This window comes from Cavia porcellus, unplaced genomic scaffold (assembly GCF_034190915.1).
Source record: "Cavia porcellus strain 051 isolate PalLab524CR breed Dunkin Hartley unplaced genomic scaffold, mCavPor4.1 scaffold_26, whole genome shotgun sequence".
Taxonomy (NCBI): domain Eukaryota; kingdom Metazoa; phylum Chordata; class Mammalia; order Rodentia; family Caviidae; genus Cavia; species Cavia porcellus.
The window spans coordinates 47,357,963-47,372,558 of NW_026947509.1; the positions used below are offsets into that span (position 1 = coordinate 47,357,963).

The window sequence follows — 14,596 nt, forward strand, 5'->3', positions numbered from 1 at the left end:
TTTGCTATATTGCATCCTCCCAAGAGATACTCAGATCTCTGGCTTCCATTTGCTAATGGGGAGGTAGGGGAAGGGATGTGTGATTCTCAGCCTGCCTAACAGGGAAGCCAGTAGGTTGCTTTGTTGCCGGGAGGCCTAAGTTCCAACATGGAGCAGATCTCAGGAGGCGTTGGCTGCCTGGTTCTCTCCCTGGGTCGCCCCAAAGATTTAATTCAATGAGATTAAAACCCACCTTTATTGATATAGGGGAATGAAACTCTCAACCTACTAGATGTCCAGTGCAAGTTCGTGTTCTCTAAAATCAAAGAATGAATTCTAGAAACCACGGAAGTTAAGAACAGAATATATTTATTGAGAGAACGAAAGCTTCTGTTTGAGAGACAGACAGACAAAAGGGGTCCTGAGTGGGTTGCCAAAGACTCTGTCTTTTCTGGGATTTTTATAGAGTAAAACCCCTAGGTGAGAGGGGTCCAAGGTGAGGAAAACATGGGAACTCACAAGGTGGGTGTGAGGTGGGGCAGAACTGTGGTGTACCAATAAGCTTAGTTGCTCAGGTAAAACTGATTAAATCAGGGACAAATGAAGCCAGTCGTGCAGCAAGCCGCCATGAACACAGAGCAGTGACTCTTCCTGTGGGGGGCTGGAATGGTGACTCCTGGCTTCCTCTGGGTGATACAGAACTATCTAGAGTATCAGTCTTTAGGATACGGATGCATTTGCTTGAGCATGTGTCTTGAGGCCTGGTCCCCAGCAGGAGGTGTCTGCCTCCCCCACAGTTGCAAGGTATCTGGCCTTCTGCACTGGCTGCTTTGAGGACCCAGCCCTGTCTCACTGCCTGTAGTATTTCTAACTAGCTCAGCTGCCAGTAACATTATGGCCTCATTTAACTTTAATTACCCCTTGAAGGCCTTATCTTCAGTACAATCACGTTGGAGATTAGCATGTTCAGGTGGGGACACACTTCATTTGGTAAGAAGATGTAAAGTAATTATGTCTTCAGGGAAAATTTCCTAGTGCGGCAGCATAGTTTGAAGTATTCATAGAGCTTAATATTTTATCCCATGTGTACAATATGCATTATAAAAATTCAAACTATTATAAAAATAATTTGTATGTTTCATAATCACTAATAGCTTCTGAGAGTGACATAAAGCAGAGAACGTGGTAGAGGCGGGAATTCCTTCAACTTCCAGGAGCCTTAATTAGCAATATAAGGTACTTCAAATGAAAGGCAAGTAGGTGTAAGATACTGTAATCATAAGGTAACGGACAGAGAAGGGCCTCGGGGGCGAGTTTTCATGGAGAAGAGCTTATATTGAGTGAGAAGTTGGCAAGTCGGAGAAAGGAAAGGAGGAAAGAGGAAGAAAGTGAGTGGCGGGGTCAGGAAGACATAAATGAAGATGAGAAAGAACAGCACTGTACAGAAGGGAAAAGAAAGGTCACACCTACAATCCCAGCACATGGGAGCTGAGGCAGGAGAAGCACTGCAAGTTCCAGCCTACCTGGGCCACCTAGTGAGACCCTGTCTCAAACAAAGAAAACAAGAAGAAAGAGAAAGAAAGAAATATGCTGATGGATGCAAAAGGGCGACTAACAGGACTATAAAAATAAACTAGTCTAACAAGATGAGAGAGTTTCTAACCATAGAAAATTGGGGATAAATTTGAAAAAGCCAGTGTAGTCAAAACATAAAAACCCATGAGGCTGAAAATTTGGCATCATTTCCAAAGAGGACACATGAAGATTTCAGTGAAATCATTAAGAGCCTGGCAGGATAAACTTGCTGTGTGCTCACTCGGTTTCTTTTGAGTCTTTTCTAATAATAATAATAATGTCTATCTGATTAATGTATCGCATTATTTTAAAGAACGTTGAGTTCTGTTATTATGTTTGTTATCAAAGGAACAAAAGATAACAACTTCGTGGTGGATGTGGAGAAAAGGGAACACACTGTCGGGAATGCAAATTAATAGAGCCATCATGGAAAACAATGTAAGACTACTCAAAAAATTAAAGCCAGAACTGCCGTCTGTGTGTCTGTGTTTCGGCAACCCCTCCACTGGCTCTATATCCAAAGGAAATGAAGTCAGTTTACCAAAGAGTATCACACACCTGTGCCTATTGCAACAGCGCTCACACTAGCCAAGAGATGAAATCGACCTAAGCATTCGACAAATAAACAGATAAAGAAATTGTGGTAAATATACTCAGTGAAATACTGTTCGTCCATAAAAAAGAAATCCTGATATTGTGACTACACAAAGGCACCTGGAAAACATTATGTTTAGTGAAGTTGCCAGGACATAACTCCCAAATCTCATCATCTTACTCATGTGGAGATTCTACATGATGATTTTCCATAAGTTGATAGCAGAATGAGGGTCACCAGAGATCTGAGTAGCCAGAGGTAGGATGTAGAGATATTGGATGATGGTTACAAAAAGAAGGAAGTAATTCAAAAATCTGTTGTACAATATGATGACTGTAGTTCACAACAGTGTATTGCACTCTTGAAAAATATTAGACCAGGCGTGGTTCTGTTACTCTATTGAGAGTCTACTGTGAAGTAAAATTTAAAAAGTTTGGGGATATAGTTCAGTGTGAAGGCCATGGGTTGAGTCCCCATTCTGTAGAAAAGAAAGAGTGAAGGAGAGACAGAGACAGAGCGGAATACTGTGAGAAAATTTTGTGTTCTCACTGCAAAAACGACAACTACCTGAAGTTGGTATATATTAATTAGATTTGTTTAACCATTCTGTAATATATATTTCAATGATCAAGTTGTATGAGATAAATTACACAATTTTATGTCATTTTAAATGGATTCACTTTGAGGCCTTTTTTTTTTTCTTTTTGTCTTTTTCTTTATTATCAGTACCGGGGATCGAACTCACGACCACACACCTGAAGGCAGGTGCTTATGCCGCTGAGCTAAACCCTCAGCCCCTGAGGCTGTACTTTTAAGTGAAATAAATCAGTCACATATGCTTAAATATTGCATCGTTCCTCTTGTGTGAGAAATCAAAATGGATGACAGATCTTGGGAAATAGGAAGAAAATGTTTAAGAGGAAAAGGGAACAAGGAAAGGATGGAAAAGGAAAAATATGGGAAGGGAAGGGAAGGGGAAAAAAAGAATCAAGATATATTATGTACGGGTACAAATCCCCCAAGATGAATGTGATCATTATAGCAAAACTGTACCAATAAAATTAATTTTAAAAATAAAAAATAAAAACAGCTGAGGAAGCAAAAATAGGAAGGTTGGCGTTTGTACAAAAATTAGAAACAAAAGAACAAGTGGCTTTCTACCAAGCAAGGAAATGTTATAATTCTTCAGAAATATCCCAATCCTCAGCAGAAAATGAAAACATAATATAAAAATAAGCAAAAATACTGCTGCATGTGCTCCACTGCTGCCCACAGTTCTGTATATCACAGAGCAAATCCGTATTTTATTTATAAAGTAAAATATTTATCTTTAGGAGGATCATTATGTAGTAAAAATTTATAATAAGTTTGAAGCTAATATTACTGGTTATTATTATTATTCCTTTTCAGAAGGAACAAACTGAGCATGCCTTATTCACCCTTGCAGTAGACGTATTTACTTCTCTCCAAATAGCCCCTTATCCTCCATGTCTCTCAACTGTGTGCACTGAAGCAAAGTCAAATTCAATCTGTACGAGGAGGTCATGTGCATCCCTTCCTCAGCAGGAGTCAGTGTCCATCCGGGCCTTTTCCCCTTCTGTAATCCTGAAGGCCCTGGGTTAGGTTCAGCCACTGCATAGGAGAGAGGGTGTTACTCCAAAGCATCATGTTCTCAAAGATAAAGCTTTTAAAGGGCGATTAAATCATGGGGACACTCTAGCTAACTGTGGTGGTAGTAGCTGGGCCTGGTCAGAAGAGGTGAGTCACTGGGGTGTGTCCTGGTACGGTAGCTCTTCTTCCCGGTGGCTGCTTTCACTGTCCGCTTCCTGGACACCATGGTATCAGCAGCTTTCCTCCAGGGCAGGCCCAGCCTCCATGCCCCTTCTGCCTTGGAGCCTGCTGACAGTGAGTGGACTGACCTCCCAGCACCGTGAGCCTTCCTCTCCATCTCTGAATTGCTGCTGTCAGGTATTCCTCCCAGTGCAGAAAATGTGGTGAAGACAGAAGGGAACCAGAAAGTCACTTTATGTCTCTCAGAATTTGTGTGAACAGGATATAAATTTCAATTGTGTGAAGCCTCAGAGATGTAAGCCTGACTTTTCTAACTAATCCGGTTTTAATCTGTCACCTCTTTTTATGTTATTTTTAGCACTTTGAGCTATGTTAAGATGCTTGGACAAAATAAGATCAGCTTACTCTATGTAGCCTACTAGCTCCTAGCAGTAGCCGGGAGTATCAGAACTGGGGAAGAAAGGCTGTGTTATTGTTTACCTTACCTAGCATCTCTGCTCAACTGAAGGCCGTAGGTTTTTTAGTCAAGATTCTGTTAACAGGTCCTAATATTTGTATGTGTATATTTGAAACATATTTTCTTCCCCCACCCCACAAAAAAAAAACTCCATAATGTTCCTCTAAAAGGAATTTTCACAATGCCTCTAAAAAAAGATCTTTCTTTGACCTGTTCAACTACCAGTGACTTTGGTTCCCAGTCCCCTTCTCCCACTCATCATAATGAACGGGTCCTAAGCATATGAGGGATTAGAGGTGACTAGCAGCATTTAGGCCGGGTGACTTCATACTGTCGTGCTGCCCTTCTGTCTAATGACTCTTGGGATAGTAGATATGTTCCCAAACGTATTGGCAGTGTCCGCAATAGCGGAAACCTTGTCAGTCTGGGAAAATGCACTGAATTACACATACTGTTCAAGCTCTCATAGAGCTAACGGCTAGATGAGGTGGAGAATAATGTTACTGTTTATCTGAGAGCTGACCGAATACCCAAATGCTAGTCACCTAGTTATACTGAGCCATAAGAAATACCATACAGGCTCCTGCAACTCCAAGCATTTCAAAGTCTTCCCCTTCTGACAAAGCCAATCAAAACAGGGAATTAAATAACTAAACAGTCCTTGGGCTAAAATATATTTTGAAAGAAAGTGAAGAATATATCCCCAGATCGCATCTTGATGCTGCTGTTGTTTAAGATTGAGAAAATCATACCTTGACATTATTTGTTTCAGGAGAATCTAAAAGCTTGCCCTAATTTATCATTCTAATTTCAGTCCTATGGGTGACACATAACTTGCATATAAACATGCCTACGGCGAAACATGTATTTCTCTACAACCTCAGTGCACTAAAGAGCATCCATTTATCTGAACAACCAGCTGAGAAAAGCTGATGTGGTTTAGAACCAAATGTGTTTATCTTAGGTTCCTCTTCAGACGATTTCTTCACCTTACTTTTTGATGCCAACATACAGCTTATACTCTGTTCTCTATCTTGCACAGCCTCACTGTTAGATGTCATTATTCACCAACTGGCTTTGTCAGGGATTACCATTCATGATTCTCAGCAGTATCCATATCTGGTCCTCACAGCTTCTGAAAAGCTCCATAGAACAACTTGACAGAGATAATAAAAATAATAGGCAGAGTGACAGAGGAGTAGATTTCAATTTGTTCAAGAAGCCAAACATACCGAATAATACCTATTCACAGTACAGTACATATTCCTAGTAAATTGAAAGTTGCCTTTAGTGTCATAAAGTTGCTCAGAAAAGCCTTGAGCTTTTACACTTGAAATTATCTTTACCAGAGTCAAAGACCTGAAGCCAATTCTCAGAGCTGGTGCAGTGTGTGGTGAAGAGGGTTGTCACCTTCCAGCTACATGATGCTGGGGAGGACATGCAGACTGTCCTTGCCTGTTTCTCTGTCTGTAGGGTAGGGATCATAATAATGGGCGATGCTGAAGAATAAATGAGTTCATATGTAGGAAGTACCCAGAACACTAGCACACAAAAGGATGCTATATAATGCAGGCTAATGGTATTGTATAGCACATCTATTACCAACACTGTGTCATGATATCCATAACAATACAATTTAATGTTAATGTTAATACAATTTAATCCTTTTAGGTGTATTAAAAATTATCGCTTCTAACTACACTATGTTGATTGACAATAGCGATTTGATTTTATGTGTCTCGTGGAATAGGTCATCATTGTAAAACGAAATCCCAGATGGCATTTATCTCTCTCAGAAAATAAACTGTAGGGGGAAAACTGATACTAATTTTCATTTTATTACAAAGAAGAAAGCCCATGGAAGTCAAGATGTAGAATAAGTGGGTTTCTTTATGACTTGTAGGTACTGGGCACACTGAGTTTTTTAATAATCATCTAATCCTTAGGCCAACAATTTCTCAATTTGGGGACACATGAGCTTATGTGAAGCTGGATTTTCACTTTCCTTTGCATATAACTACTGAGTTGATTTTGGGAAAAAATACGAGAGGGATTTTTTTAAGCACTGTTTTTAATATGAATCAAATGGCATTAAGTGCATTAGCAAATAGTCAGCCAAAGGTTCAGGCCGGAAGCAGTTTGAACTTTGTCAGGCTGAGTCGCTGTCACAGTATACACAGCTCTGGCGTCATGGCTGGAACCTGCCCAGACACACAGGAATGAATGGGTGGCCACTGATGCTGTTCTTAGAAAAGCAGGCATTAGTGGACTGCATCTGGTCCATGGGTCAGAGTTTGCTGATCCCTACTCTACGAAATAGTTTTTTGTTCTTGTGTTTTTCATTAGACACATACACTCATGCACACTGTGTGTTTGCAACTACACATGCAAGCACACTGTCTTGAAAAATCAATAAATTGCCTAAAATATTCACTATAAGATGTTTGAGGAAAACATAGAATTTAAAGGAAATGACCTAGGTTATTTTATACAACATTATTAAATACCCAAATCTCTCTCTGACCAAGAGCTAGTATGGTCTAACATTTTGTATTTGTCCTAAAATCACTCTACAGAGTTTAATTTGCCTAACCAAACTTTTCCTAAAAATTCTTTAAATGTTCCTGTTACTTATGATAATGTTATATATGTTTTAAATGTTAGAACCAAGGAGCTAGATTAAAGGGAAAAATCTATGCATGTGGACTCAGGCAATCAAATCTCTTTGATAAAAATAATTTCCAAATTATTACAGGGAATTGAGGTTTTCTTTATGCTTATTTTTTAATGTCAAACCTGTCTGCCTTTAATATTCATTAAAAGACTTATTTACTGTGTGTGATGCTCACAGATACCCATTAAAACACTTTGTAAAGGACCTGGCCTAGTCACTGCTGGTGATACCTGAATGTTTTCTGGGATAGAGAAGCAGCCTTGTGCCTTCTAAGTAATTCAGTTTATCCTAGGTACCACACCAGTTAAGATTATATTTTTAGGTGGCATTTCTAAGCAGAACACCAATCTGGAATGCCTTGTAGGATTTTGAATGTCAAAATAAGTTTAGTACTCCATAGAGAATATTTAATTAGTTGTCAGAAAATTCTTCTCTCCATCCTGTGCTGGGGAAAGTCAATGCAGACTGGGCTAGAGGCCCAGACTTTTAAAGCTTATTGGATATAATTAACAACTTACTAGAATGAATGTATTCTTTTGGGAGAGAGTATGATTGCCTACTATTTATTAACAATTTAAAAATGTACTCTTCCTTGGATATAATACTTGCAAAGCACTATTAGAATGAAGGAGAGAGAGAGAGAGAGAGAATGCAGAATTAGCATTTTTAGTACTCTATCCCATTCATCTGAGATAGTACCTAGCAGGTTATAAATCCTCAGCATTGGAGGGCTATAAAGAACTATTATGATATCCACCTTGTTACACAATATGAAAGAGAAATGACTTAAAGTTTATAATGAGCTAGTGAGCTGCCTGATGTAATCAATGTGTGTGTATCTGAAATGGAACTGTTAATTTTCTGACTTTTTACAGAAAGAAGCCAGAATACATTACCAACCCTTTGAGAACTCAACATAAGGCACTTCACGATTTTACTACTTCCTTAGGTAGGTAACACCCTACCTTCTCTACTCTGAGTTACCCACGTTTGTGAAAAATAGCTTTTTGCTGTTGTTTTTTTTTTTTTAACTCTTAAGTAAATATCAATTTGGTTTGGTAAAGAAGAATACATGAACTGCACAGCTAACAGGTTCAGAATTACTAAGGTAGCATTTATAGCGTTTGAACTGACAGTGCTAAAGAATGCAAAGATGCTTCTGTGGAACGATGATTATACCAAGCCTGCCTGTCTTTCTGTGGTTAACAGCACCAACAGTATTTTCCCAGCACCTTCCACTTGCTCCTGTGTGTTTGACTTGACATAAACTAATTTATTTTTTACAGAAACTGTGAGACTGTAGGTTAATACCAGAATCATGTCATTTTATACATTAGGGGCATGAGGCCAACAGCAGTGTCTTGCTGATTATTTCATTATTGGAGTTTTAAGCAACAAACTGCATAAAGTTTCAAAGCAAAATAGTTTCAAAATTACACTAAATACCCAAATACCTGCCACGTGGTTTAAACAGATGCTAATCTCCAGCTGTATGAAAAGCTTGCGTAAAGAAAGAAACTCCCGCAGAAAAAAGAAAAGCTTTTCTTTCTGTCTCACTTTCCTCCTTGGTTCCTGAGAAGTCTTCTGATAGGTGTGTGACTTGTGTCTGAATCAAGCAGCGTGTGATTTTTCACATCTTAGAAGTATGCACAAGTTTGTATCTGGGCGAGGGGATGCATCTGCAGCCTGCCTTCCCCTACCTTTGTATTTATATCCATCCAGACTGGTACACGAAGATGTGCTTGGCTCATTCTGACTGTTAGAAAGTGATTCATTCGAATATTTTTATATGCTGGTGCTTACTATTGTTTCTAAATTACTTACAGTACTTGGCATATTTAATGCTAAAAAGGTTTAAACATGACTTGCAGAAACATTTGGAATTTGCCTATATGTTTTGTTTTCCACTAAAAACACGTTTTGTTTTGTTTTTTAATTGGCTCTTAAGGTCTTGCTGATCTAATAGGAACCGTGATTTTTACTGTTTTGCCATAACGTAGTAATTGAAATGTATGCTGTTTCCCCATGGATGAAATACTGACTTTTCCAAAATATACTAGAAAAACCATTTTTGAAATTTAAGATACTTAAAAGAGAAATACTTTTGAGGGGCCCATGTTAATTTCATTTATTCTCTTAGAGTATCAAGGGGAAAGTTAAAAAAAATTCTTTACAAATTGTTTTCTACAGTTAATTCTAGAATTTGTTTGTACATAAATGGAACTTGCATTTGTTCCAATCATATTTATTGGGATCCGTGTATGCTTACTGGAGACTGAGATTTAAAAGGTAAGGCATACACAACATCTACCTGAAATGAGATAACAGGCTATTGGTAGATCTGAAGATTCATTCAGTGACTATAAAATGTGGCCTTTTAAGTAGATATTTATAATGACATTGTTACTCATGTGACAACCTTTCATATCACCCAACCATGCCAATTTCATTAAACTGAATAGGATAATACGTTAATAAAACTGCTTGTTAAATAAACTCCTTTGCAATCACTTGCCAGTGTTGCTAATTACTATACTATATACAATTTGAGGTTCAATACTTCCAGCATAACATGTAATTCCACACATACAGGTTGATTTAGGTGTCTGAAGTTTAAGTCTTAATATTCACTTAAAAACTCCCTTTAATATTTACAGTGCAGTAGTTAACAGCTCTGAGTGTCATTTTGTCTCCAGCCCCCATAACCCACTGGGGATCTATTAATTAATGTCTTCAAGGCTCTTAAGTCATAGTGCCAAGCTTATTCATGTCTCACCGTCTCCATTTATCATTTAAATTCGGGGTCTCCCACTTTTACAGCTTTGTCAGCTCCTTACCCACCTTTATCTTAATGTCTATTGTCATCACAGAAGTCAGAGTGGCCTTTTTAAAAATATTAATCGGTACGACTCTTTTGTTCAAAACCCACTAGTGATTATTTAGAATAACCCGTTATTCTACTGTGACCAAGAAGATGCTACATAAAGTGGCTTCTTCTCCCTCCATGGCATTTCCTACCAAGGGCACAGACAGTGTCAAATTCTAAGCTGTCCCCAAACCAAGCCTGTGCTGTTGACCTTTATTCGTTGAAAGGTAAGAAGGGGTACCAGGGTTGCTGGGAGACAGGGCTGGGAGATGCTTTGCTCACACACTATTCAGGGCATACTGGCGACCATTGTCGCCCATTTAGACTTTTTACTTTTGTCTTAACAGTGGCCATCACTTCTGCAGCGCTAAGGGTTGTGTCTCTGATGCATGATTTTAGGGCACTATGAAAGTCTTAACGTTGCTGATTTATAGCCTCAAGTCTTAATGTATATGATCCAAAACTTCACATAGCCAATTTCAGGCTGAATTTCTGACAAATTTCAGCCAAGGATATGAGAAAAATATTTGGAGAGCAGAAAATATGTATTATTTCTCACAGTCTTTTAACTAAACTATTTTTAATAAGATTTGCCACAAACCAGCAAGGCTTACATTTTATTTTACCTACAGGATAGATTTAAATGTTTTCTTGTTCATAAATAAGAGAAGTTTATCCATCTAGACAAAGCCTTTTGTAAAACAGACTGACTGATTTTGTTTGTTTCGTTTTCACAACATCCCCAGGAAGCAGTACTTAATGACTATTTATATTGTTGAGAACATTTGGCAAGAGAAAGCCAAGCGATAGGGCCACAATCCTGCAGGCGCGATAGGAAAGAGAGCCCACACCTGGCGTTCTCAGCGTCCTCTGGTGAAATGAACACCTTGACATATGCTGATTACAGCCCCATGGTGTTGAGCCCTGGTCCACTGCTCTCTGGGTGAATAATTTTAGGTGCAGATTAAGCGTTCTATAAGTGAATTGTATGGAAAAACTAGGATACCAAACATTGCCTCTCTGGACAAGCCATCCGATTCTGTCCCTACTGTACTATCAGCCACCAGTCATAGCCAAGCCCCAGACTACTCTGGCTTTAAGTGATCAAAAACCTATTCCAGGGCTGAAGTGCTAAATAGAGACCTCTCACGGATGACTAGAGACAGAAAGAGAAAGAAATACCCACACACTCTGGCAGGAGTTAACAATAACAGTCCTCCTACTTAACGGGTTGAGTCATGAGCACATTCTACTGATTCCTCAGCAATTGTGAGCAGATTGTTTAGGCTGGGTTCTGTAGGCAGAGGTGGGCGCACCTGCTACAGAAAGCTCCAGCTCTTGCTGGGAGGGCCCTGGTATTAAGTTTTGTCCTTTGACAGTTTGGCCAAGTGGAAATAGGGAAAGGAAACATTTGGTGCTGACAGACATTTTTTCCTAATGCTTTCAATACAAGATTGGTAGTCTAAACATGATTGTTTACTGGCCATGAGTGTCAAATCACTTTAAAAGGAGAGACTTATTTTATAATTTTTTGACCATCAAATATTACAAGCTATCTGCAGTCAGAAGTCTTTTGGAAATCAATAGCAGTAGCTTTGTCTCAGTCAATTTGAAGAAAGGGTCCAAATTGATAGAAGTCTACTTTTGCTTCAATAGAAAAGAAATTATTTTCTTATTTTTAATTTTTATTTTAAAGAGGGTAAAGTTAAACAGAACAAAACAGATCATAAGGAAACAATTTTAAGAAACACAGATTTCAAAGCAAGACCGCTGGAAATCTAGAAGAGAGATTATTATGTGATTCCTAAAATACCCTGTATTAGAGCGTGCTTTGTTAGCATAGCACAATACCAAGACTGGGTAACTTTATAAGAAAAAGAGGTTTAGAGGCTGAGGATTTAGCTCAGCGGCATAAGCGCCTGCCTTGCACGTGTGTGGTCGTGAGTTCAATCCCTGGTACCGATAAAAATGAAAAAGACAAAAAAAAAAATTAAAAAAAGAAAAACAGGTTTGTTTCAGCCCATTGTTTTGGTCCAAGGAAAAGAGTCCAGGGTTCAGAGATGGCCTTCTGCTGACAGGGTTCCAGGGCACTGCAGGGGCTCACATGGCAGTGGGCAGTACATATGTATCCTCTCTTACATTTTAGAAAGCAACAAATAATGCAGGTATGGGGAAATCACCCTGATGATCTTATCTAATCTAAACATGGCCCAGGGCCCTACCTCTAAGTACCATAGTTGGATATTGTCCGCCCTTATAATAACAGGGCTTACATTTCAACACATGAACCCATGCATAGCCCTGAAGCCATACCGAAATGATAGTATTTATTGTGATCCAAGGATTGAAAGAGGGTTACCCAGATCATCTGGAACTAGGAAGTAAACAGGAGCCCAAGGCTTCATCCTCCCAGCCTCTCTCACTCCTCTCTGCTGCTTCTTGATTCCACAGGACTGTCCATAGCTCTGCACACAGAGATGCGGTCCCTAATGCTCTTTCTCCAAGCATCGCTCTTGAATTTGTGTGCCTGTCAGTGTCAAGCTGATATAGCAGTTGTTCCTCAGTTTTTAATTACCCAAACTTTTTACCACATAGGCTATGACTGTTGCAGTAGAACAGTTGTATATACATGGTTGCTAGCATCCTATGGCTTTGGGAAAAAAAGAAAGAATAGAAACAGAGCCTTAATCATAAGCTAATACTGTCAAAAGCTATTTTAAAATCTCACATTGCAGTTTACTTACTCTAGCCCTCTTATTTTATTGGAAACAAGCATGTTTCTGGTCATTCACATACACATGTGTATTTTATGATTGTCAAGTCATGAACGCCCAGTTAGTAGGCAATTCAGAAATGAAGGACAACTAGAATCCTTTAATGGTCCTGTTCTTCCTCTCCTTGCCCTTTGGAACAGAAATAAGCACTTTTCAGGATGAACAGGAGTTGCAGGCAAACAAAAGAAAACAAGTAATGCACAAAACAACCAGCCCAGGAAAATTGGGAAATAGAACAAGGACCTTGAATGAGCCCTTTGGATGCAAAGTTTTGTCTTTAGTTTATATGCATTTCTATAAATATATAACCCTTTGTAGGATATATATATTTGGCCCTCCTGTCCCAGTGGGGCAGCTTGGAATAAAAGGACTTAGTGGGAGCCATATGAAAGAGGTTGTGTCTGTGTGTGTGTGTGTGTGTGTGTGTGTGACATGCGTGCCTTAAACCAACTCAATACAGATAGTTCCGCAGATCATATTTCTCCAAAAGTAAGCATGAATGTGATCGTAAGCTTAGGATACTTTAAACCCTGCATATGGTGGTATTAACACCAATTTTAAGGGCAATAAACTATGATTAGCTATTGTCCTGTGGACTTGATTGTGTCCTAAGGAGATGAGTGACCATATTGCTGCAGTGGTATGATTGCCATGTGTCTCCTTCACCCCCAAGGCTTCTTCTATTCCTGCCAAGCAAACAAAAAAAAACACCTCAAAAGTGAACAAAACATCTCTTGTATGGTCATGATCTAACTCAGCAATAATACCTGCTGAGCAATGCAAGTTCACTGAACTGTATCTTTCTCAAATCAATTATCTTTTAAAAAGAGATAAATGATGATGTATTTAGTTATTAAAATATTTTAATTCATACCTATTCAAGTCTCATTTCTACAAAATGTGGAAAATCAAATAAGGGATTATGTAGAAGCAGGAGACTGCAACATGGGTTCACAAAGAGACAGCAAGTCCATTTTAATTAGATTTTGTAGAGTAGAAGAAGGACTTGAGTTGGGAATAAGAGAATGGAGGGCCTACAGTGTCAAACTGAGGAGCTTTTATTTTATTTATTAGCTGGTAGGAATTCAGTCTGCAGCCTGTTTTCTGAGCAAGAGAATGATGCAATCAGAGTGGACTATGAAGCTTTATCATCTTGGCAAAGATGTGCAGAATGGATTAGGAAGTCAGTTCTGCAGCACAGAAATTGGCTAGCATATGTCAACACTTTTCAGCCTGCAGTAGCATTGAGAAGTTTAGTGGAAGAGAAATTTGGAGTTAGAGATAATGCTCAGAACTGAAATCACAGACCGGAGAACCATCTATGTATTCACAATATGAAATATTAGGTAGAAAAGGCCATAGAGAGGAGGATAATGCCAAAAGATGGCCAACAGCATTATGGGACATTCATATTCACATTAGTGAGAAGGAGAAGAAAAACAGAAAAATCAGAAAGGTTTAGAAGGAAGATTCAAGCTTAACATGAACCAAGAACACTGTTGCACAGTATGGCATGTTGTGCTGTATCAGGGAGGATAAACAAAGGACAGTATGGGTTCTATTTGATGTTTAATAGATTGTTAGTAGTTAGTTCACCAATAACCACAAAGTCTCTGATCTCTAGATCTACCTCTCTAGCCCCAAACACAAATTTTCTACATGCCCTGCACATACTTATCTAGAGGTGCTACAGGCAGGCCTCGCAGACTCCACTTGTCACCCAAAAGTCACCAGTTTGTCTCTGCACTCTCCCTAACCCCCAAGGTCTTAGGTACCTTCATTACCCCCTACCAAGGGGTCCAGAAGAAATCCAGGCACATCCCAGACGTGCCAGGAATCTGCCTGGAACTTCCCACGGCCTTCACTAGCTTCCCTTTCTAGTCTT

The 14,596-nt window shown here is 39.1% G+C and overlaps 1 protein-coding gene across 36 annotated transcripts in view; it reads left to right on the forward strand.

The window, feature by feature from the left end:
- Positions 1–14,596, forward strand: part of Map2 (microtubule associated protein 2) — a 269,697-nt gene that overhangs the window by 166,636 nt on the left and 88,465 nt on the right. For 33 of the 36 annotated variants that reach the window (XM_063237389.1, XM_063237397.1, XM_063237388.1 and 30 more), the window contains one exon: positions 7,947–8,020. The exons of the other annotated variants lie outside the window; for them this stretch is intronic. The gene's annotated coding sequence lies outside the window, so the exon portion shown is untranslated. The remainder of the gene's footprint in view (positions 1–7,946; positions 8,021–14,596) is intronic. 36 annotated transcript variants of the gene reach the window in all.